The 22,504-nt window shown below is 48.5% G+C and overlaps 1 protein-coding gene across 1 annotated transcript in view; it reads right to left on the bottom strand.

Moving 5' to 3' along the window:
- The window catches only part of nrxn2b (neurexin 2b), a 677,945-nt gene extending 662,672 nt beyond the window's left edge, over window positions 1-15,273 (bottom strand). The window contains exon 1 of the mRNA XM_080022852.1: window positions 14,938-15,273. The gene's annotated coding sequence lies outside the window, so the exon portion shown is untranslated. The remainder of the gene's footprint in view (window positions 1-14,937) is intronic.
- Between the last annotated feature and the right edge of the window lie 7,231 nt (window positions 15,274-22,504).

The following is a 22,504-nucleotide window of genomic DNA, read 5'->3' as shown; positions in this document are numbered from 1 at the left end:
CCCACTGTCACGCTAGTGCCCAGCCCGCGCAGGGCCCTGTGGATATCAGCCCCTCGTGAGAAAGGATTCGCACGGCCACCGTGCGGCATATTTACTTTTAAAACAGGTCTCTGTGTGTTAGCTTCACCCGACCGAGCCGGGGCGAGAAGGGAAAAAGGCACCGCGCGTCTCACACGCGAGCCGGGACAAAAAAAAAATGTCACGCAAACGCCCCTGGCCGGAGACGGACATGGCCCCCTCAAGCAGCGGGAGGGTACATCTGGCGTGTCGCAATGGGTGGGCACGGAAATATTAGCATCGTGGCGAGGAGGGAAGGGGGAGGATAGGAGGAAGGAGGAGAGAATTGGGTTGAGGGGAAGTGTCGAAGCAATTTGGGGCCAAGCACCCGGACGGGCGATGCAAAGCAAGAAGTCCACGGCGAGCTCCGATGCGGCGCAACATATGAACCTCTCCTCTCCCGCGCTGTTTGGAAATAACTTGATTGCGCCGGGTTCTGCAGTCTATTAAGGCTCGCCTGCCCCCCCCCGTTTCAACAGCCTGCGTATGACGTGCTCTCGTGAGCGATCCCGGCCTCGCGGATCGAAGCCCTACCATGGGCTGACTTTAGAACGGCGGACAGGAGCAGAGAAAAGCGAGAGCCCTGCGTGAACCCTGCGTCCGAGGGCGGCGTGCGTGTGTGTGTGTGCGCGCCAGTGTGTGTGCGTGCGTGTGTGTGTGTGTGTGTGTGTGTGTGTGTGTGTGTTCATGTGTGCGTGCGTGTTTGCAACTCTCTCCCTTGACCGAGAAGAGTTGCGTAAAAGTCTCCTTGAAAGGCCGCCTCCGGCGTTTTTTTCGTTTTGTTTTGGTTTTTTTTTTTTTGCATTTTTTTCCCAGCCATTCTATGACATTTCCACCTGCGCTAAATCGATTCCACTGTCCCCGCCACATGTCTTTGACAAATAACAAATCTTATCCCTCGTTCCTGCCTCGTTGCAACTGACCGGACCGCAGCCCGCGGACAAGAGGTCTATTGACTGAGCCGGCCTCCCACCACATAACTTTGGCGCGAACGTATCGACCGCTTTGGCGGACGACGCATTCCTTCTCGCTCTCCATTATCGAGGCTCGCTAGTAGCCTTGCCTTGGTGTGACTTATACGGTACATGTGTCAAATGACTAACTGCATCCCCATTTTCTATTTAGAGGAACTTCTTTGGACTGGCACCGGTCTTCAACTTGAAAATGACTCCCCGTTGCTCTGCCTCCCGATCGGTGCGGGAGGAACCAAGTCGCTTGGAAATAGGGGTGGATGTGATGATATCAGATCGGGAACAATTCAAATTTCTCCACGATCCGCCCTGACAGGGAGAACGTCGGTATCGCGCGACAGCGCACGTTCTATCGGGTGCGGTCCGTTCTATCTCGTGCACGCCTGCCGAAGTCGTTCCCTCGGCCAAGTCTTCAAATCACGCGATTTTGCTCGTCCGTGATTCGGAAAACAGCGAGGCGCCGCGACGCTGCCGATCCGGCGGAAGGAAAAAAGACACGGAACGCGCGGAGGGGGGGGGGACGTTCTTTTTTTTTTTTTTTTTTTTCCCTAAATGAATACAAGACAGAATAATAGATAATAAACCATATTAGGTGGGGGTTTTGTTGGAAGATGATATACTCTAGCTGTGTGAAATTACAGCCTTTTCGTACTTCTCAATCATCCAGCTGCTCTTTTTCCCTCCTCACCTCTCCTCTCCTCCACCCGTGCTTTTATCCTCCCTCCAGCTTCACTTTTATTCTACCGTTCACCTTCTTTTATCGCCCGGACCATTGTGTCCTTCCGCTGGTTAAGAAGGCTGCGAATATCCATCCCCACATCCACTGTCATATTCATATTTGCCGTCCATGATTTTTCCCATTTAGATATTCCGTGCATATCCTGTTCCGTTTTAATACGCGTTGTGTGTACTGTGACGCGCCATGCCGCAATAATATTTATCTGTAAGTCTGTGGATCAGGGATGCGCGAACTTCTTATCCTCGGAGAGACAAAACCAAAAACTTCAAAGTGGGTCATGGGCTGACAGCCCGGCAAAATAGGGGGAATAGAATGAGGCCTTAGATGTTATGAAAAACAAGCTTCAAGTGGCTGTTTTTACCTTCAAAATATGTCACTTTTTTGGCTGAGTTTTTTTTTTTAATTGTGTCTGTATTTAGGTTGAGAAAAATCGGAGACAAATACATTTGTAAGTCCGCAAATAATGTATTTCGTCCGTTGTGTAAAACCATTTTACAAATGAATGTAACTGAAGCGGGGGGGGGAGCTCTGCTGAGACAGTGTCATTTCTGGTCAAGCTTTCACTGTGGGCGGGGCTCAGGCAGCTGCGCCACACGCACGCACGCGCACACACCGAGCAAGGCGACGATAACATATGACTCGAGCCAGAGATGTGAATTTTATTTACTGTTTTCCGTTGTGTTTATTTTGTTGTGTTCATATTTATATTATTTATGTTTTATTTATTTGGGATACTTCGATATAGATTTTTTTCACACGACAAAGTCTGAACACTCTTCAGAATTTCACGTTTATTGCGATTTGAAAGGGTGTCCTTGCATTGTTATGCTGTTATATAATCATAATATCGGCGGCAAATAAATGGTCCTAAAATGACAATAATAAATGACAATAAAAAAATCATCCAACAAATGTGGCTATCGCGACAGGCCTAGACGCTGGTGATAATTCCCAAGCCTGACATCTAATTTATTTGCATCTGTGCGTAATGAAGGAGACGAAGGATTGGATATAAGACTGTTTAGGTTCTCCAAGCTTTCAAAGAGCAGCAGTCTCGCACAGACAAAAACGTATTATAATTATTATTGGCCTACAAAGGGCTCCAAAGCACTTTGATTCATTACCTGCATTAGCATATATAGTACTTCAAGGGGAGCAATATAGAGTGCTGCAGGGATGCCGTATTGTTGTAGGCCGACCCAGAAGTTAGCATCTCCCTGGTTTCTCTCGGCCAAAAAGCCCATGAGATTTTTCCATGGGATTTTGGAATATTGCAGAAAAGAAGTTCTGTGGCAAATAAAAGTTTACAGCACCACCTTGATGATTTCGGAAGTGTTATTGCAATCGCGAGGAGTAAAGGATTGCCGTTTGATTCCGCGCGCTGAGTTAGAAGAGTTTGCCGGAGCACGAGTATAAACACAACGAGAGGCCGTCAAGGCCGATCACTTTCTGCGTTCGGCGGGATGACGTTTAAAACGTCTCCCCCCCGACAACCTCCGCAGTCCGCCTTTTTTAAGACGTGTAAAAAGGCTTTGAAATTCACGAGCGGGGTGTTTACCGACCTCTTTTATGTCGTAGAACAAAAACGTCATTTTAGGCATCGAACCAAAAACCCAGTGACTTCAGAACGAGGGAAAATGCTAACTTCTCCGGGTTTGAGGATTCATTCCTGCAGCACTCTATTGGGATAATAATAATAATACCTCTATATTTCCCTGACCCGCTGCACATATAGGATATTTTGTACTTATCCCTCCTTCTATTTTACTGTGTCCCTGAGTTTATTTCTATTTGTCACCTCCCCCGCTCCCTCCGTCTCCCTGACACCAAGCAAGAAGATATCGTTTTGCAGTGCCCTCAGACCATCTGCGAGGGTGGGAGAGGGATAAGCCGCACACCACTGCCTTTCTCCAGGTCACAGGTGGCGCCCAAGGACGCCATGGCAGCGGCACACACACACACACACACAGCACACACACGCACACACACACACATACATACACATACACACATACATACACAGCACACACACACACACACACACAGGAGAGGAGGAAAATAAACGTTGAGATTTTGATTTTATTTTGAGATTTAAATATGACTCGCTGACGTACTTCCCCCCCCGTTTCTAAAACTTGTAAAGGTGACGCGCGGTAATGTTGGAGGTGTGACTCACGGTGCCTGCGTTCTCTTTCTAAGAATGAATCATCCGTTTTCGCCGGTTGTTGAGGCAAGAATGTGAGTAACTACAAAAATGTGCATTGTGCAATGTCCGAGCGGATTTTATAATCTAACAGCAGTAGCAACTTCACCGTGCAAGAATGATAAAAGGTGTCAAATCTGCAATCGGCAAATCGATAATTTACAGGGGTATTCAGGCACACGCATGCAAATCCTCATTTAGATGGAGGTGTACACATACTGATGCGCTAACACACACACACACACACACACACACTGTAGGGCTGTAAATCAAATGCAAGAGGGCAGCAGATATCGCAAGGCATTCCACAAATCACTAAGATAGCCGCAGTGTTGAAGAGCATTCATGGCCCGCAAACCCCTGGCGATTTACATGTTACGAGACCAAATTTATGTACTTCACAAGGACTATATTCGGCAGCCACCTTAAATACCCTAAATGGCCTCGGTGTCCACGCGCCACGGCCATCATCGTTACACTTAACACTGTGCCCTGGCTCACTCGAAGGGGCCTCAGTCAGCACTTCTCTCAGCCCCGGTCCCTGATTATGTGGCTCTCAAGTTCAGATTAATTCGACCACAAAAAAAAAAAAAAAAAAATGGCGCAAAGGAGGGGAGGTGAGGAGGAACGGGACGGGGCGGGGGTTGAATCCGAAAGTGGGAACCAGCAGGATCTAATGGGTCGAATTGATCGATGAGTGTCAACGCACTGGCGCCACGCTCTATTTTCCCTCCTCCGTACTCGTAAAGGCTCCAGACTGTCGGGGATCAACTCATGGCTCGTGGCTGTCTCTCGGGAGCGGCTGCGTGAAGTACATTCGCAAATTGACAAACAAATGTCGGTGTGATTCCTCGAAAGAGAAACGTCCACCCAAATGATAAACCCGACCGGTGATTATGCTTCAGCGCCGCAGTGCCACCTTAATAACGATCGGAGAGACTAGTAGTGACCGAGGAGGAAGCACCGGAGGCTTAATGTACTCACGACGGCAAGGGAACCTCGATGCCAGTGACCGTGAATAATGCATGACTTTCTTTTCTATTTTTCCTTTTTTTTTTTTTTTTTTTTTTTAAAGACGCTGATCAGAGCATTTTCAATTTAACAAAAATAATTTGTAAAGCGAGCCCCCGGGAATTAAGGGCGAGAGGAAGACCGACTACACCATGAAAGCACACGAGGGAGTGAGAGGGAGTCAGGGAAAAACAGAGATTACAGTCTGACTCAGACGCTCCCCGAAAGTGAGGGGCGAGGGTGTGTGGGGGAGGTTAATGATGGAGGCAGGAGTCCCCCTCTCTCTCTCTCTCTCTCTCTCTCTCCCTCTCCCTCCCTCCCTCCCTCCCTCCCTCTCCATGGAGCCAAAGCTGTCAACAGTTTTGTTTTGTTTTAGTCTTTTAAAGGAAAGTTTTAAACTCTTCAAGGAGGAGTGGTCCAGGAACGTTTTTATTTTTGGGGTTAGATACTACAGGGCCAACGCAGAGAAATGCCAACGCATCTACCTCACGAGGAACAAACTGAGGGGAAAGGAGAGTGTTTTAGGAAGAGTGTTTGTAGCGTTGGTCAGGGCCAGAGTCTTGATTGATTTTAACTTTCACAGGCTGATGAAGAGTCTGGACGTCTTCATCAAGCTGTGGTGTTTTAATGACGCCATCTGTTCCCTGGTGGAGGACGACCTGTGCTTCCAGTCTGTTTTTAACGTGTAGGACTCTGTTAGTGAACAAAGTGTGTTTGTTGTATTTGTCTGCAACTGTGAACTAGAGAAAATGTTAAAATAAAGATGCTTTAAAAATCTAAAAAAAATCTCTCTCTCTCTCTCTCTCTCTCTCTCTCTCGCTCTCTCTCTCTCGCTCTCGCTCTACGCTCCTGGCGGTTCACAGCGGTGGATATTGATTCCTCGTGTTGTGGTTGGCATTGCTATTCTTTTGTTCTTTCTCATGTAACAAACGCTGAGGAAATCATCAAGATTTCAACCACCCGTCTAGGTGAAGGAAGTGATGAAATGACACCAGACTAATATCTGATTTCATGCATGAAATCCCATTTTGTGCATTACAGCCCCCCCCGCTCCCCCCACACACACACACACACACACACACACACAAACACACACACCATTAACTGTAGGCCAAGTCAAATCCAAGAACCCAGCGAGGGAGCAGCCACATAGACCGTCCCCGGGCCAAATGGTGAGTCACACCAGCTTGGAAGAAGGGAGTGGAATGGGGGGGGTGAAAGTGCCCAATTTACAAAAACCACGGAGAGAGGAACTTGGATGAGGGCACACTACGGGCTCAAGCCCCTTCAATTTGTGCCAGTGACGGTAAGAGCCTCATGATGCCCGTTGTATCGGGATTTCTGAAATCTCCTCCCAGAGGTGGAGACAATGGAAAAAGGGGTGGGTGGCTGGGGGTGGGTCACACTGTAGCTTTGGGTTCCTAACATGGGAATAAGAGTCAGGGCATAACAGAAATACAAAGCGGTCGTAGGGCTGAACGATTTGGGAAAATAATCAAATTACAATTGCAATTTAGTATGCCATTTTTTTAAGTTCCTTATCTTCTGCATTATTCACTCAACACAAGCAATAAATCATTCTCTAGTATAACCAACACAACACTGGATCCAGTCAACATATAATCTGCTCTTTCCGATAGGCCAGGCCTATGTGTTATGATGAAATGAGATGAATTGATGCATGTATTCATATGAATAACATATCTTTATTTAACTACTGAATTTCAAAAATAAAAACCTTCCCTCACAGCATAATTCTGACTCATTGATTTAACTTCAAGCCCTGTAATTGTTTGAATCTGAAAATGAACATGCGAAAAATACGCAGCGTACGTCCACATACAGGGAGCACCACCCCGTGTGCTCAGGGACGGCTTTATGCTCATTGAATAAAAAAATTTGAAAAAAAAAAAAAAAGGCAAAAAACAAAAAAACAAAACAGATGCATTATTCTGGAAGAGGCGCCGTCTCTCTCTCTCCACACAAGAGGTACCCTACAGGTGTTCCGGGCTCTGCCAGCAGCACACGCCGCCCGCAAGGCACTGTGGCCGGGGCCGAAGCGCCAGGTCTCACCAGGGGCAAGCGCGGAAGGGTTAAAACAATCGGGGGGCGCGAAGAAAGGGTGCCCATTGCGCGCGGTTCGGCAGTGGCACGCGCATCATCGGTAGCGTCGGACAGGGAGACGGGTGCGCAGAATGCGCCCCGATAGCTCCCTCTCCGCGCCAAGCGCCGCCCATCTCGCCGATAGGGGGAGGAGGAGCCGGCCCTGGACAGCCCCATCGGTTAGATCGTCTCGCATTTAAAAAAAATTAAAAAATTTTAAAAAAAATAAAAAAAAAAGAACAGAGAAATTTTAATTGCAGGCTTTGCGACTTGGAAATTAAGTTCTGTTAAATTTGATTAACCGTTCAGCCCTAGTGAGCGGCGACGAGGAATGGCGTCCTGCGCAACAGCGAAGTAACCCTCACCCTCACCCGGGACGGAAGCCAAAACACCGTTTCTAAGTGGGAAGAGGGAACGGGCGTCCAAAAGCCTGACGAGAAACGCTGAGCCGATTTTAGCCTGCACGTCTCTTATGCCTGGTGACGCCTGTGATACTTCCCCCACCCTCCTCCTCCTCCTCCTACATTTCCAAGCTCCATCTTGCCCTTCCCTCCTCGCTCCCTTCTCCCTCACAAACACAGGCTTCACACACGCACTTCCTCCTCAGGCTCCGGGAGCAATGGCGGTCGCTAAGCAGGCAGAGCGCTCCCTCTCGTGAGCCTGGTAAGTATCCTCCCGCCTTCCCCGCCCCCCAGAAAGGGTATTAATGCTACATCCCTGCGGAATCATGGGCTGGGAAAAAAATATGATCACTCTTGCAGCGACCCCAACCCCGCCGTGACTGTATTTTAAAGAGTGGTAAATGGGGGGGGACCTGTCATCACATATAATTACCACATCGAAAGGTGAACTAGCCTGAGTGCTAGTTAACAAAATGGTGACTCTCTCTCTCTCTCTCTCTCTCCCCCTCTCTCGCTCGCTCTCCCTCTGCGGGGCTCATTACAATTTAGAGTGGCGGCCGGTTAATTGCTTGACCCCAACCCCGCGCGGGGCTACGTCCTTGGCTGCCGAGCGCACGTTCACCATCAGAGCCCAAAGGGAACGACGGCGGCTATTCCCCGCCCTCTGCCCCGGTGAGGTACGTACCCGCGCTCCACCGGTAAACGGGGCTGACGGTATTGCTGAAGGCAGAAGACCTGTTGGAATGGCTCGGCGGCGGCGCAAAGACCATCACCCGCTCTCCAAGAGGGAACCACCGTGCCATTTTCGACCCCTTTCAGCGCTGACGTGGCAATTGCGGGCTGCCGTCTGGGGCGTCGCTCGCCACCGCCACCCGGTGGATGTCCCGGTCGAAGAACGTCTCGGTATCTTGACCCCTATTGCCAGGCAACCCATTCTTCCCACTGAAGGGCACAATCCAAAGCCAATTTCCAACAGTGAATAGGAGGGCAGAGAGGTACAGGTACTGGAATCTGGCTTAGCCGCAGAGGAGACTTTCAATAAAGGCGTTAATGGCAGTTCCAGAGTAGGTAGAGCTAAATTGCGACTGCGATTCTTCAAGTCAAGGAGCCATTTAGATTTTGTTAAATTTTTGTAGGATAAACAGCAGGATAAACTAGTGGACTCGTTCTCTGATATTACGTTCGAAGACGCAGACAAGGCCATCGCGTAGAAAGTGGTCCAAAGCCGGAAGCGATGCTGCGTTCAAGGAAACTGGGAAAATTGTAATTTGTTTCGGAAAAGTCAAAATCTTCTGAAAATCTCTCTCTCTCTCTCTCTCTCTCCCTCTCTCTGCCTCTCCCTAAATCTTCGTATTGAACAGCCAATTCCGATTTGGCTGACCACATTTGGAGTCGGGTACGGCCCTGCTCTTTACGCTCCGATCTGATCGCATGGATGCTGCGGAGGTTGTTGTTTGAAAGGACGCCTCGGTCCCCGACAAACAAAGGTTTGCGGAAGGGAAGCAAACGGTGCCGGTGCACTCCAAATGTCTCAAGGGCACTTGTCTTAGAGCAACCGCCGTGAGGAGTTTCAAGGAGTCCCGTGGAGAGGGCTGTTGTGGTGGTGGTGGTGGTGGTGGTGGTGGTGGTGGTGGAGAGGAGGGTGAGGGGGCGGAGGAGGAGGAGGAGGGCGGCGCGCGACGGATGGCTTTTGAAATAAGAAACGCGGGAGGGAAAAAGGTACCAAGTAAAACAAAAACAAAACAGAAATGTGTCTTATTAAAAGTGATTCCTGGGGAGTCTGTCTGGCTTCCTGCGCTGACAGGATGACTCATGTACATATCAATGTGGGGAGAACACAGGCGCGCTTTTGTTAAGCGTGACAACTCTGAACTCATTCTGATTCCTCAACCAGCACCAGTCTGTATCCGCCATCCATCTCTCAAACTCTCGAGCCTGCCGCGTTCTAACAAAGCGTACTAAGAGCCCTTTTTCCGATGAGGGCGCTTTTTTTCAGAAGCACAAAAAAAAAAAATTGCACTGAACAGAATTGCACTCTTCTCGTCAAACAGAAATAAACGCCAAAACCCGCGGCCGATCGAAACTTTATGGCGCTTGCGGTTCGGCGTTGCATCTTGCCCGATTGACTTAAGTGCAATAAGAAATGTTTTAACTAGTTGCTTTTTAAAGAGCGAATGTAGTCAGTCATGCCAGTGTTACGCAAACATGCGCAAGTGGTTATGCAAAAAACATCAACTAGAATCGAGCGAGCATCAGCGTTATCCCAAGGCGTGAGGATTAGTTACTGACACCCACTCTTCAATTAACGGCACATAAACTCCTGTTGTTTTGCGCCTGTGTATGTGTGTGTATGTGTGCGTGTGTGTGTGTGTGTGTGTGTGCGCGCGCGCGCGCTTGTCTGTGTGCGTGCGTGTGTGTGTGTGTGTGTGTCGCACATCGGCGTTACGTAACCTGCTCCACTTTGGAAACCGGAATCGCTGCTGTTCTCCGACAGGCGGCGGGTGAGGGACTGGGGACAGGTTTTTCCCTTTAAGGCTGAGCCAGCTCCGGCTGACGGCCTCCCCGGGGCGGCTCGGAGCCAGCGGCCTCAAAGAAAGAAAGAAAAAACAAAAACAAAAACAAAAACAAAAAAACATGGCCGCCTTGAAGGCTTTGCAAGGTGAACCCCATACATCACCTTCGGGCCGTTGGGGGGGGGGGGGGGGGGGGGGCGTAGGATATTTGGATATTTTTAAACCTGAGAAAGCAGCAGCTGCCTCTGCACTGGAGAAATTCAGGTTAGAGAGCTCACTGGCGGGTACTCAGGGGATGCGTCACGCTCCGGAAAAAAAATGCCAACCACAAATCCCAGAGTTGGCGGCGTCACTTAACCCGGCTTGGTTGAAGGCGCTCCGGGGGGGGGGGGGGTCATATTAGGGGCGGCGGGTTAAAAAGGTTGGGAAACCTCCATGCGTCAGTGTAGCGCCCTGGGCTTCAGTCAAACCTCCTTTAAAAAAGGGAGAACAATATGGAAATGCAAGTCTTTCAAATCGGGCGCTCACTGGAGAGTACAACGAACATCTTCATTAATTCATCGGCGGCTCCTGCTTTTTGGGACTTTTCAGATATGGGGAAGGGGGGGCGGGGTGTTGCCGAAAGGGGGAGTGGGGGGACTGGGATTACTGTACTTTCAACTATTTGAAAAGGGAGGGGAGAAAAAATATATATATATATCCAACCATCCATGATTCAGGCCTGCTTTACCAGCGTGTGGGACGGCGCGGGGATTTTTCGAGTCCCTCGTGCGGCGCCTCAATTAAAAGAGAGTTATTAACAGTGCGATGCGAGGCTTTGAACTGGATTTCGCAATCGTCGCATGACAGTTTGGTCGCACCCCCCCCCCCCCCCCCACCCACAAGATGGCAAAGACACGAAAGATCCGTTGTGACTTTGACGTCCTCTCCTCAACCGACTCGCATGACTGACCGCCGTAGCCACACAGGAGACACCGTGGTAAGGGAGAGAGAGAGAGAGAGAGAGAGAGAGAGAGAGAGAATGGTGGACAATGCCAGGGAATGATAAGAGGAAGAGACGCAGAGAGGATTGGAAAGGACGGATAAAGGCGCCAAAACGCCCTTCACTTCAGGGCCGCGAGAAGAAAGGGGGAAGGAGAGGAAGACGGATGAGGAGGGGGCAGGAAATCCTTCATCTCCATCACGCATCCCGCTCCCCGCCTCGTTTCTTTCTTTTTCTCCCCCCTTTCGGGCGGCGCGGAAACGCATCTTCCACTTTGCGGCTTTGAAAGCTCCTTTTCCCCTCGCTTGGCTCCTCCTCCACGGGGCGGACGGGTGGATGGATGCGTGGACGGATGGATGGATGGATGGATTGATGGCCGGGCGCCGAGCTTCCGAAGAGTGAGTTAATGAGGCAGATTGCTCTCTCCGCCGCCGTGTGAGGGGATTACCGGAAGATTACCCATTCTCTCTCTCCCTCTCCCTCTCTCCCTCTCCCTCTCCCTCTCTCTCCCTCTCTCCAAGAGGTGTGTCGGGTAAAAATGGCAGCTGCAGCAAACGCCGCCCCGTCGCACAAAACAGACCCAGTGCTGGGCCAGAGGGCTCCCCTCACGCACCACCATCTGACAGCTGTCCAGCGCCGGGAGGGCAGCGCTCACTAGGGCAAGAGTCGCTCGTAACTGTACCCGGTAAGAGGCTGGATGTTATGTGAGTCCAGCCAACTATTGTTCATTCACTTAGTCCATCGTTAATGAACTCGGCCGACGCGACCGCAAAAGCCACTTTTTGGCATTCGAAAATGGGTTCTCTCACCCCCCCGGAGGACGTAACGGCGCCATGACACGGCGGTGGGAACGCGCGGGATGAGATTTGCATTCGGGAGAAAGTTATTGAAAAACCTCGTGTCGGGGGGCGGGTGGGGGGGGGGGGGGGAGCACCCCTTCCCGCTCGCTGAAAAAAAAAAACAAAGTGAAAAGGTCGGAGGGGGGGAGAAAATTATTCAAATTGCGGGGGAATTTGCAATTATTATAAGTCATCTCAACCCACAACGGCGATGTTAAGCGCTCCTCGTGAAGTGCGACTGAAAGCTCCCAGGACGCGAAAAAAAGGCGCGGAACCGTGCGTGCGCCCGCATTCCACTGCCAGAGTCGCCGTAATGTGTGTAATGTCTGTAATTGTAGAGAGAGAGAGAGGGGAAGCTATTTAGGCATTTCCAATCATGAGAAAAAGCCGTCGCCAAAGCCACTTTACACAGATGAGTGAGCTGGGGGTGCCAGCGTCGCTCCTTTTTGTTTTGTTTTTGTCGCACGGGGGGGGGGGGGACCGCTGAACTCGTGTTGTGTTAAGCATTAGTCATTCGCACGCCATGCGACCGCATATTCAATCGGTGATATGAATACGATAAAGACTCACTTGTGAGAGTCGGGGGATAGCCGTGTTCCTTCACAAGGCCCTTTGTCCTGGAATGATGAGGGCATCGATTTATTTTCTGGCGGAGGGCCCACAGTGCACAGCACCAGCAGACCCAGCGTTCTGCAGCTTAGAACCGGATCAAATCGATGACCATGCAAACGGACACAAGTAGCCCACACCTGCAGCAGTGATTCTCCACCTCTCTCAAGTCGAGGACCTTCCATTCGCTACGCATTCGATGAGAACGCCGGACTAGTGCTGAGCGATGAACGACCGACCTTTCATCGCCGTGGCGATACGAACACGTCGCGAAGGACGTGGCTGAAACACGGTTGTTTTATTGACGCGCGCGGTAAATAACTCGCGATGTACCGATCCGACATGTATCGGCTGATGAACAGACGCCCGCGGTGAAATGCGTGTGTTCTCGTAGCCGCTACCGGTGTATCCGCAGCTCATTCACGACGTGTGGCGGCCGCGGCGGCGGCATCGTGGGACGTGCCGCAAAGAGACGTCACGTGGTCACCGGGACAATAACGTCGGCGAGGAGAGTTGTTTTAAGACGGGCTGCAGAAGCGCCACAGCGGAATGTAAGGCGCATTTATGTTCATTTTAATGATCGAAGTTGTTTTCCGCCGGACGTGTTTTTATTTCAAGGGTTTGCGTTGAGTTTGGAAGAAAATATTTTCAGGGGAGCGGGGGAAATTGAGCTGTCATTTCTTATCGTTGTAATGTCTTCCTTAAATGAACGTTCTGTATAATTACTTGGGTATTCAAGTGCAATTTGTTCGATAAAAGCATGTTTGAAAAAATATATTTGATTTCTTAATTCAGTGGGCATCGGCTATTCAATGTTAGGGGTCTACAGTATGTTGGTAGTGTACCTATTAAAGCAGGACGACATAGGAACTGTATAGCAAATATGCACACTTCAATATTTGTTTATTTTTTTTCGCAAGTCATATCCTCCTCACCATATTGAACAATGTTATTGCACACTGCAGATTGTCCTCGTATGGTGGAGGCCTATGCTGGACCCCGTCCCTTAAGGTTTTGTCTCTGGGTCCCCAATCCGAGACGATGGACGACAGAGGATAACAGTTAAACTACGATCAAAACAGCCGTAATTGTAAACGGTCCGAATCAGATTACGAAATGAGGGTGGAGTTTAACTCGTGATCAATTTGCCGGGGACCCCTTGGAACCTCGCCAAAGGACCCCCCCCCCCCCCCCCCCCCCGGTGGGCGTTGGGAACCTACTGACCTGTAGGTTGCCCACGGAGCGGGGCCGCGTCCCCTTTTAAAGTCCCACCAGACTTGAGGCCCTGGCCGCTCGCCCGCTCTGCGTAAAGGGCCACTGGCTGTCACCCTCCGCCGCCGCTTTGGTCATCCCTCCTTATTTCCCCATGAAGACCCCGTTCACAGTTGTATAATACACCAACCGCCCGCCCCCACCTCACCACCCCCACCCCCCACCCCCACCCCTCAGTTTGATAGGAAGTTTCTGAGCGGAAAGACGTTTACGCACCCCAGTGGGCGGATGGCGACATCGTGGCGCATGAGTTGTGTAAAGTCCCGACAATAGGCTGCAGCTGGATATGGATATGTCCATACTCGTGCGTTTTTCTTTTTTCTGATCACACACACACACACACACACACACACACACACACACACACATTAATACACACATACGGTGGCACTGTGGAACCTCGCAGCCGATCGGCGTTTTTGTCTCGAAAGCAGCAGAACGGATCCCCCGGCGCGCTGAAGTGTTTGCGGTGCTGCTGCGTGGAAATGAAGGCTCTGCGGATGAGAGGAGCGAGGCAGCCTTCGCGCCGGGGCAGAGTTATTTCCACCGGCTGGAGCCACGCAGCCCCGTCGAGGAGGCTGCGTGGCTGCGTCTGGACCTTATTTCTAGCGTCGATCAGTTGGAGGCGTCCGAAATAGAGACAGGCAGACAAGCGGGCAGATAATACTTTTTTTTTTTTTTTTTTTCCCCCCCACCCCCCAAAAAAACCCCCAGCGCGCATTATTTTGGTCTTATCCTCGAGACGTTATTTTTGCGCGTCATGACACGTCCCCGCCGTGGGTACGCGTTGTCTAAACCCCCCCCCCCCCCCAAAAAAAAAACCCCCCACAAAGAATCCGCGGAAATAACCAGGACATTCGCTTCCCCGTCGTTCCTCGGGATCTCAAACCCGGGGAGGAGCGCACAACTCGCCTCGTAAATCCCCGCGGACACAACGACCCATTGCGCATTGCTCTGGGTCCTGCGCCTTTCTAGGGGGGCTTGGCCATTTCCCGGTCAATTTAAAACGTTTCCAGCGGGTCCCCCCCCCCCCCCCTCCCCAACACATATCATAATTGTTCCCCCCTCAACATTGCCAGAGACCACACGGACCCCCCCCCCCCCCCCCCCCTCCTCTTACCCCCACTCCTCACCGCAAACCCAAAAGCGAAACATCCATTAAACACAGCAGAGAAAGGAAAAAAAAAATTAAAAAGAGGAGAAAAGGTTAAAAATAAAAATAAAAACGAGCGCTTACTTGTTTGTCGTGGAAAATCCTCCGGGATAATTCACAAGAGTTGGAGGAGGCGTTGTAAATATCCCTGGGTGGTATAGGGGGGGCTTCTCTTTTCTCTTTCTCTTTTCCTCTTTATTTCTCTCTCTTTTTTTTTTATCCACAAAACAGGACGGATGAGAATGCAGGTTTTGTCGGTTGTTTCGGGGGTTGTGGGGTTTTTTTGTTTTTTTTTGGGGGGGTTTTTTGTTTTGTTTTTTTTTTGTTGTTTTTTGTTTTTTCCGTCCCCCACCCCACACACCGACCAAAGATGCGAACGGCTCTAGCCCGGTCCTTGCGCCCGCATCCCTCCGACTCCAACGCGCAGCAGCCTCAGCATCAGCAGCAGCAGAAGGCGGACGAGAGGCGGCGGCGCGCTGAGGCCGCCCACAGCGACACGCCCCGCTCCGGCTGGAGACGGCTACTTCACCCCGGCGAAGACAATTGAGGACTCCAAACGGTCCCGCGAATGAACTGCTGCCTGCGCGAAAAACACGCACTATTTAGACGGATCAATCATTTAAACTGTTTTGGGGTTTTTTTGTTTTTTTTGCACCGAGAGCGCGGGCAAAAAGGCGCATTTTTTTTGGTGCGTAATAACCGGCGGCCGGCGCTGGAGGCGACACTTTAAAGTGCAAATGCATTTATCTCATTTCATTAATACATGTGTTTTTATATTTGTATATTTTCTTTTATTTTTATTCAACTGGAATATATTTTCATGTTTTCATATTTGATTTATGATTTTCTATTATATTTATTACATTTTATTAACCCTTTTTTGTATCATATTGTTATTATATATCATTATATTTGTGTTATCCCATCATATTTGTTTCAACGAGGTTTTTCAAGACAGTCACTTTCTCTTCACGATTGATGAGTTTCCTTTTCCGTCTCGGCCTCTCGGAGTGGTGGCGGACATTCTTTCACGAGCCAGGGGCCGTCACGCAAGCCCAACTGCTTTTGAACTGCAGAGAAATAGAGAGAGAGAGAGAGAGAGAGAGAGAAAAGAAAGACGACAATTCGGTGCGCAATAGTCCGGCTATTTATGCGCAAAAAAAAAACAAAACAAAAAAAAGGGAGCGCCTGGGAGCGTCTGGGAGCGCCTGGGAGCGTCTGGGAGCGCCTGGGAGCGTCTGGGAGCGTCTGGGAGCGCCTGGGAGCGTCTGGGAGCGCCTTTCCCTCGACGTCCCAGCGCCTGACGTCTCTTCTTCCACCCGCTTCCGATAAGCGTTGTGCCTTCCCTCTCCGCCGTACCTGACCGGGCTTGAGGGGGTGAATTGTCCCCCCTCCATATGCAGCATCATTGTAAGACCTAACTATATCATTTACAATAATATAATACTATGCATTGGGAGCGCTTGCGTCCCCGTCCCCCCCCACAAAAAAAAACCCAAAACGAATGCATGGTCCTAATGCAGGGGTCTCAAACTCAACTTAACCCGGGGCCGCTGCAGGTAGAGTCTGGGTGAGGCTGGGCCCGCGTCAAGCATTCCCCAACAAGAGGGTTTCAAGCGTTCCAAAAAAAAAAAAAGAAAAACGCTCTTCTCAATCTTCATTAATAACCGTGCGGAACATGAAGGGTTCTTCAGAACGCGGGCTTCTCTTACCCACTACTCTTTTTGATTAAATTGTTCTCGGTAAATTTGTTCTCTCTTGCGATCGCACGTGTCTGAACCTTTCTCCTCCTCTTTATTTCTCTTGTAATAATAATATTATTATCTATTTGCTATCCATGTCATTCTTTTCCCTTTCCTGTTGCAACACTCTGCTGTCTTTGTGAGGTCACTGATCACGCTTGTTGAGTCGGGCCACTTCCTGAGTCCTCTGTACCTCGCGCTGGGCGACAGGATGTACTTTCCTTCCACTTGGTGTCACTCCGGAATCCCCTTTCAACCAAGTGACTTACGTTGCTAATTCGCGTTGGCTCACCTGTCAACAAACACCACCGGAAGCTGTCACGAGCTCTGAGCTATGGTAGCCCATAAGTCCAGGCCCAGGGCAACGACTCGCGCAACGACTCGGCAAATAGGAAAAAACAGGGGGCACAAGATATCATCCCGCGGGCCTCTATTGGCCCGCGGGCTGCGAGTTTGAGACCAATGTCCTAATGCATGTATGTCAATGGAGGCAGGAGGTCTATCCACAATTAAAATCAGAGTCCAATTTTCAAGTGGTTTGTGGTAGACGGTAACAGTATTATTTCTATACTATATTTAAGATTAATTTACCCTACATCATTTGGCTATATATTATTAGAATATATTACTATATATATATTTTTTTTTTACTGCATGTAAAATGGCTGCCATGAAGAAATATTGTTTATAATTTTTGAAATAAATGGAGACTTAATTCATAAAAAATACATAATTACTAGAGTTACTACTACTGTAAATAACCTGCGTGCTGTACAGGCCTTAAGTTATTTACCCATCAATTATCCAGTATATATAGTTGTAATAAGGGTTTCCTCGATACACATTAAATACAACAGTACTTTTGGTGGCAGCTTTGGTGTCCCCCTCAGGAATTGCCCCTGAGAAAATCTTCTGTTAATTGCCCCCCAGCCAACAGTGAAACGAAATATCTGCTCCTGGGGCGGCAACGTGGAGGCACGTATCGTTAACGGTGAACAATGTTCCCTTTGTATAGGTTATTATTTATTTAAACACGTATAACGACGTTCTGAACTGCCTTAAAACCAAAGTCGCGTCTTATAAGTGGACTCGGTCACTCTTGTGTGTGAACTGCTGTCGCAAACTCTTGGAAGAAACCAATACCATAGGGAAAGTGGGTGTGTGGCTTTTTGAGGTGTGACCTATGACATAATGTGAAGAATACAATTAACTCATGGAAAAGGATTGTAACTACTTATTATGAAGATAGTAGTAATAGAATAAAAATATGACAAAATCCAGATATCAAAGATCTGTGGGCAAGGTGCCCCCCCCCCCCCCCAGCTTGAATGGGCATGACGCCCTTGCATCGGAGGGTGGTGCTTTTTGTTTATTTCCCCTGGAAAATGAGGTGCCAGCTGAAGGAGCGTGACCATTTGATTTGGATGGAGGGGGGGGAGGCCATTTGAGTCAGGGAGACCATTTAAGGGGCAAAGCAACTTTCTCGGCAGCGTTCTCCTTCTCCGGCTCACCGTGTCGGATACGGGGGCTGGCGTAGTTCCTCATTGGCGGCCCTGCCTGACTCCAATGTAGTGTGTCACTCCATCTCGCTACCGCAGGTGGGCAACCTCCTCTGCACATCCTGTCCCCCCCCATCATGTCGGCAAATTGGCCCGCCTAAAGACTTCTGCATCGGACAGCTCGGCTCTTTCGGCCGATTTACAGTTTCCCCCCCCGGTGCTGTCACAATGGCGCGGTCTTATGGCTTATGGTCCTCTCACAGGGTGAGGGTACGTCTTCGGGGACCCCGGCGGTGTACTGGATATTTTCTACAAAAGGCGGGCGGGCCGATCCTGTGCTCTGAAGGGTGTGAACGGCGAGTTCACGCCCGAGCAGGTGATCAAGCGGAGGCCGGGAAGCGTGCGCGCTGATAGGCGTGCGGTTCAATAAGGTGTCTTTGGGGTATTATCACAGGGTGTCAATAGCCATCTAGAGATTCTGTTCCTTCAACTCCGCCCGTCCACATCTGAAGCAACAGCTGTGAGTCAGCGGAGTCGCTGGGATTCAAACCCGTTCGAGCTGTTGCCAGAAGCACTCAGAAGACTCTCAGAAGGGTATTGGCAATTCTAAGAAGTTTCCTAATCCACGGACAGAGACAGCCAATGGCTCCTGGTTGGTTCTTCAAAAGGCTGTGTAGGTTCCATGAGGGCCAAAATGATCACTTCATTAAGTGCATGGCTCTCATGTTCTCGAAATAGCTTCCAAAAATAAACGAGGAAGTCTCCAGGCGACCAGATGTCAACCGGGTGTATGAATGACATCAAATATCGTCAAACAACAGCCTGCCTGTTATTGCGGCCTGATTTCAATCCGATAGAGATTTTCTTTTTTATGTATTTCTGTCCCCCTTCTAAATATCGTGTACCCGTACCGTGTACAGATTTCAATTGTAGGTCGTCCAGAGTTGTGATTTAATATGCCCAATATATAAAAGGTTGCTGATTTGATAAGCTTTCACTCATGAGTAATTCATTTCATTGTTGGGGGACCCCGTGCACTTGTTTTGATTCCACCACTTCCCTTTTTCACCATCTCCCTCCACCGCGCTAATTAAATCTAATTGAATTGACGGTACCAAGCTCTTCCGTTGCGCTGTGACCATCTCAGTCCTGCTCATCCCTGAAATGAGACAAATAGAGTGTTCCGCGTAATCAGTCATGAAAATGAATCAGCACGCCGAAGCCAAGTCTTATCCCTTGTTTGCCATTATTGCGATTATATAATTACGTTACCATCGAACTCTCAAACAAAAGCGTGGCATTAAGGAGCAGAGGGAGCCTCAAAAAACAAAACAAAACCCCCGTGTCTTTGGATGTTTTGTATTTGCGTTGACATTGTTCAGAGGGGAGTTTTGAACTTGTGCGAACGAAAGGGGACAGTTGTGTAAAAGTTGCATCTCCAGATGTCTCCTGTTTTTAGGCTGGAATTCTGCTGGTTGTAAATTCACATCCAAGGCGAAATTCATATCCAGCTGTGCAACCCATGCAATGTGGAAAATTATGAGAATAGCTTGATTTAATTAATTTGGTTGGTATGGTGAGAAATTGGCTAAAGACGCTTTATTTTTTCGTTATACTATTGTAGACATGCGTTTTCAGGTCTCCATGTTCTTGTTTTAAAAGAATATATATTATGGCTTAAAGGGGACCGATTTTGCTACTTTTCAACATGTTAATAAGTCTCTGACGTCCCCAAAACACGTTTTTGAAGTTTGTTGCTGAAAATACCACTCAGATTATGCATTCTAGCCATTCAAACATGCCTCTAAATCACCCTATTCCTGACAGTCTGCTTTTGTGGCCCCTAGTTCTTTGAGCCAAAGGGGTTTGAGCTTTACTTTGGGGTTCCGTTGTATTAAGTCCATAAACTGTCACTGATTTCACCTTGTCAGTCCAACAAAATCTGTTTATGAACAAATTTTAGGCGAGAAATAAGCAATCCAAAAGTTGCTGAATCTTCACTCATATTGGATTTAAGAGGCCTAAATTAAAAGTTTGTTTCGACTTTAGTTGCCGACACCGCACACAGGGATTCTGTTTCATGTAAACGTTGGAAAATAACATATAAATTAAATAAATACATCTACCATAAAAACACACCATTTTATTGTTTTTGTTTGAAGAAACGCACAGCGGATCAGTTTTTCACAATAGGTCGCCTTTAAATTGTGAAAGGATTTAGCCTTTTTGTAGGACAGTGTAATGGCTGAGACGGAGTTGAATCAAAAAGCCCAACCAGATACACAGTCAAGTAGACGTAACAGCTCTTTGATGGGGCGCGGGCAAAAGACAGTGCGGAAGTCAAACCAGGAAATCAGTCCGTACGGCTAACACCCCGAAAGGGGCAGCCGAGGGGTAAATCCAGAATCGAAAGGACAGGAACACAGTCAGAGCCAGGCAGACAAGGAACGGAATAAGACGCGGGAAAGCCGGGTGGAAGGTACAAGACAATCTGGCACCGCATGAGTGAACATGACCGATATATATAGACACACGTTGTCACAATGCCATGATGTAACCATGCTGATTGGGAGGGGCAGAAATCTAGGAGAGACCGAATCTGAGACGACAGGAGAAATAAACAGTATAAGTGACTATGATATATGTGATGTGAATAACATTATGCCAACCTAAGTTGTGACAGGACAGAGTATATTCAATAATATCACAAAAGGACGAATGCGTTTTGGACCTCAGTGCAAAGAGGCGACAATCAAAAGCCAGAGTAAATATTACCACAGCGCCGGCTTTAAACGCTGGTGTTTAAAGCACGTTAAGTAATGTGTTGAATAAAATTCGCAGGCCTTGGTTTCAGTTCGGTTCGGCTGCGGGTGTTGATTCAAACGCCGTGGAGACATTTTCCCAATTATCAACAAATGTGTCCCAGAGGAGGGAGAGCTATTTTGCTCCGCAGAAAATTGACGCTTTCACGGCTGTCTATCATTTTTGATATTTGATAAGCCACAGTAAGTGCTGAGGAGAGTTTTTAAATTCAATATGTGCCGACTTTGATTGGTCTTGGGGGACGGGGACGGGGGGGGGTCTGTCACATTGCTGTGCACTCTAGCCATTTTAGTATCTCATCATTTGTACCTGATCTGCAGACAGACAATGGATTCACTCCAACATTTCTCTCAACGTGCTGTGCATGCTGTTTCTGGCGTGCGATACAGACGTCTTGTGTAAAAAGGTCTGAAGGATGAATTCGGAGGGAAGGGCCAATTCCTACCGGCCCTGTTGTCATTCCAAGATCATCAGACATTATGGCTCAAATATCCCACAGGACCAACTGCAGATGAGTGTTTGTGTGATAGCCTGTGTGCTTTAGTGTGTATTTGTGTGTGAGTGTGTATGCATATCAACAATGTCAACGTCAGCATGTTTCCGGCGAGCGGCGTCTTAAAGGTACAGTGTGGAGGCCACCATGTTGAACGACCATGGGGAAGGGTATTCGCTTGGTTGCCATCTGCAACCTCACTGCTAGATGCCACTAAATTCTATACACTGCACCTTTAAGAGAGAGAGTGACGGAAATAAGAAGAGTGGAACAAAGTGCCTGGCGTGCGTTACGCTTTGGTGTGTTGTGTCAACGTGTGATGAAAATCTCCCAAGGTGTATATAATAAGCCCGGTCTCACGCTTTTTGGTGCTCATAGTCCAAAAATGTTTCTACATTGCATAGTCTTAAATTCAAGGATGGGTGAGAATAGGGATATATGGTTATACCCTCAGTATGAATTTCTTCATAGATACAATTTAACTGGATATAAATGTCCGGTGAGCCTGTTTACCCATCAGCCAGTGCGGTAAATATTTCCATGGTAACATTGAGCTCCACCAAGCAGAGACGTCGCAGGTACACTTGGGATTATGGGTGGTTTAGTCTCAATGACCGTTAATAAAACATGTTTTTCTTAAAACAAGGTTGATATCATACAGACTTGTGGCTTCCACAGGAGCAAAATTATATTATTATATACATTGCGCAATATTTATGAAGTCGTTTCTAAATGTTTCAAACCCTGATGCTAACCCTAACCCTAGAAACTACAAAAACTACAGTTCTGTGCCATTTTGTTGTACATCTTGATGCATGGGTAAAGTGGTTGCAATATTAAAAACATGAAAATGAAACAAATTAACAAATTAATTTATTGTCTGACAGAACTAGCTCCGCAAGCCACGCATTATTTGATTTGATTTGATTTCCTTTTTAGCTTTGAGGGACTTTTGCAGCACACCTCAGGTAGACATGAACGTTATATACACTAATATATACTAAAAAATTGTAGCAGCCCCTAATTTCGCTCCCGGAATGACACTTTAACACTGTTGACTTGTCCTGTTGCAATATGTAAACATATTGTGCTTC

Source organism: Zeus faber, assembly GCF_960531495.2.
Source record: "Zeus faber genome assembly, chromosome: 22".
Taxonomy (NCBI): Eukaryota; Metazoa; Chordata; class Actinopteri; order Zeiformes; family Zeidae; genus Zeus; species Zeus faber.
This window is presented reverse-complemented; position numbering and strand designations above follow the sequence as displayed.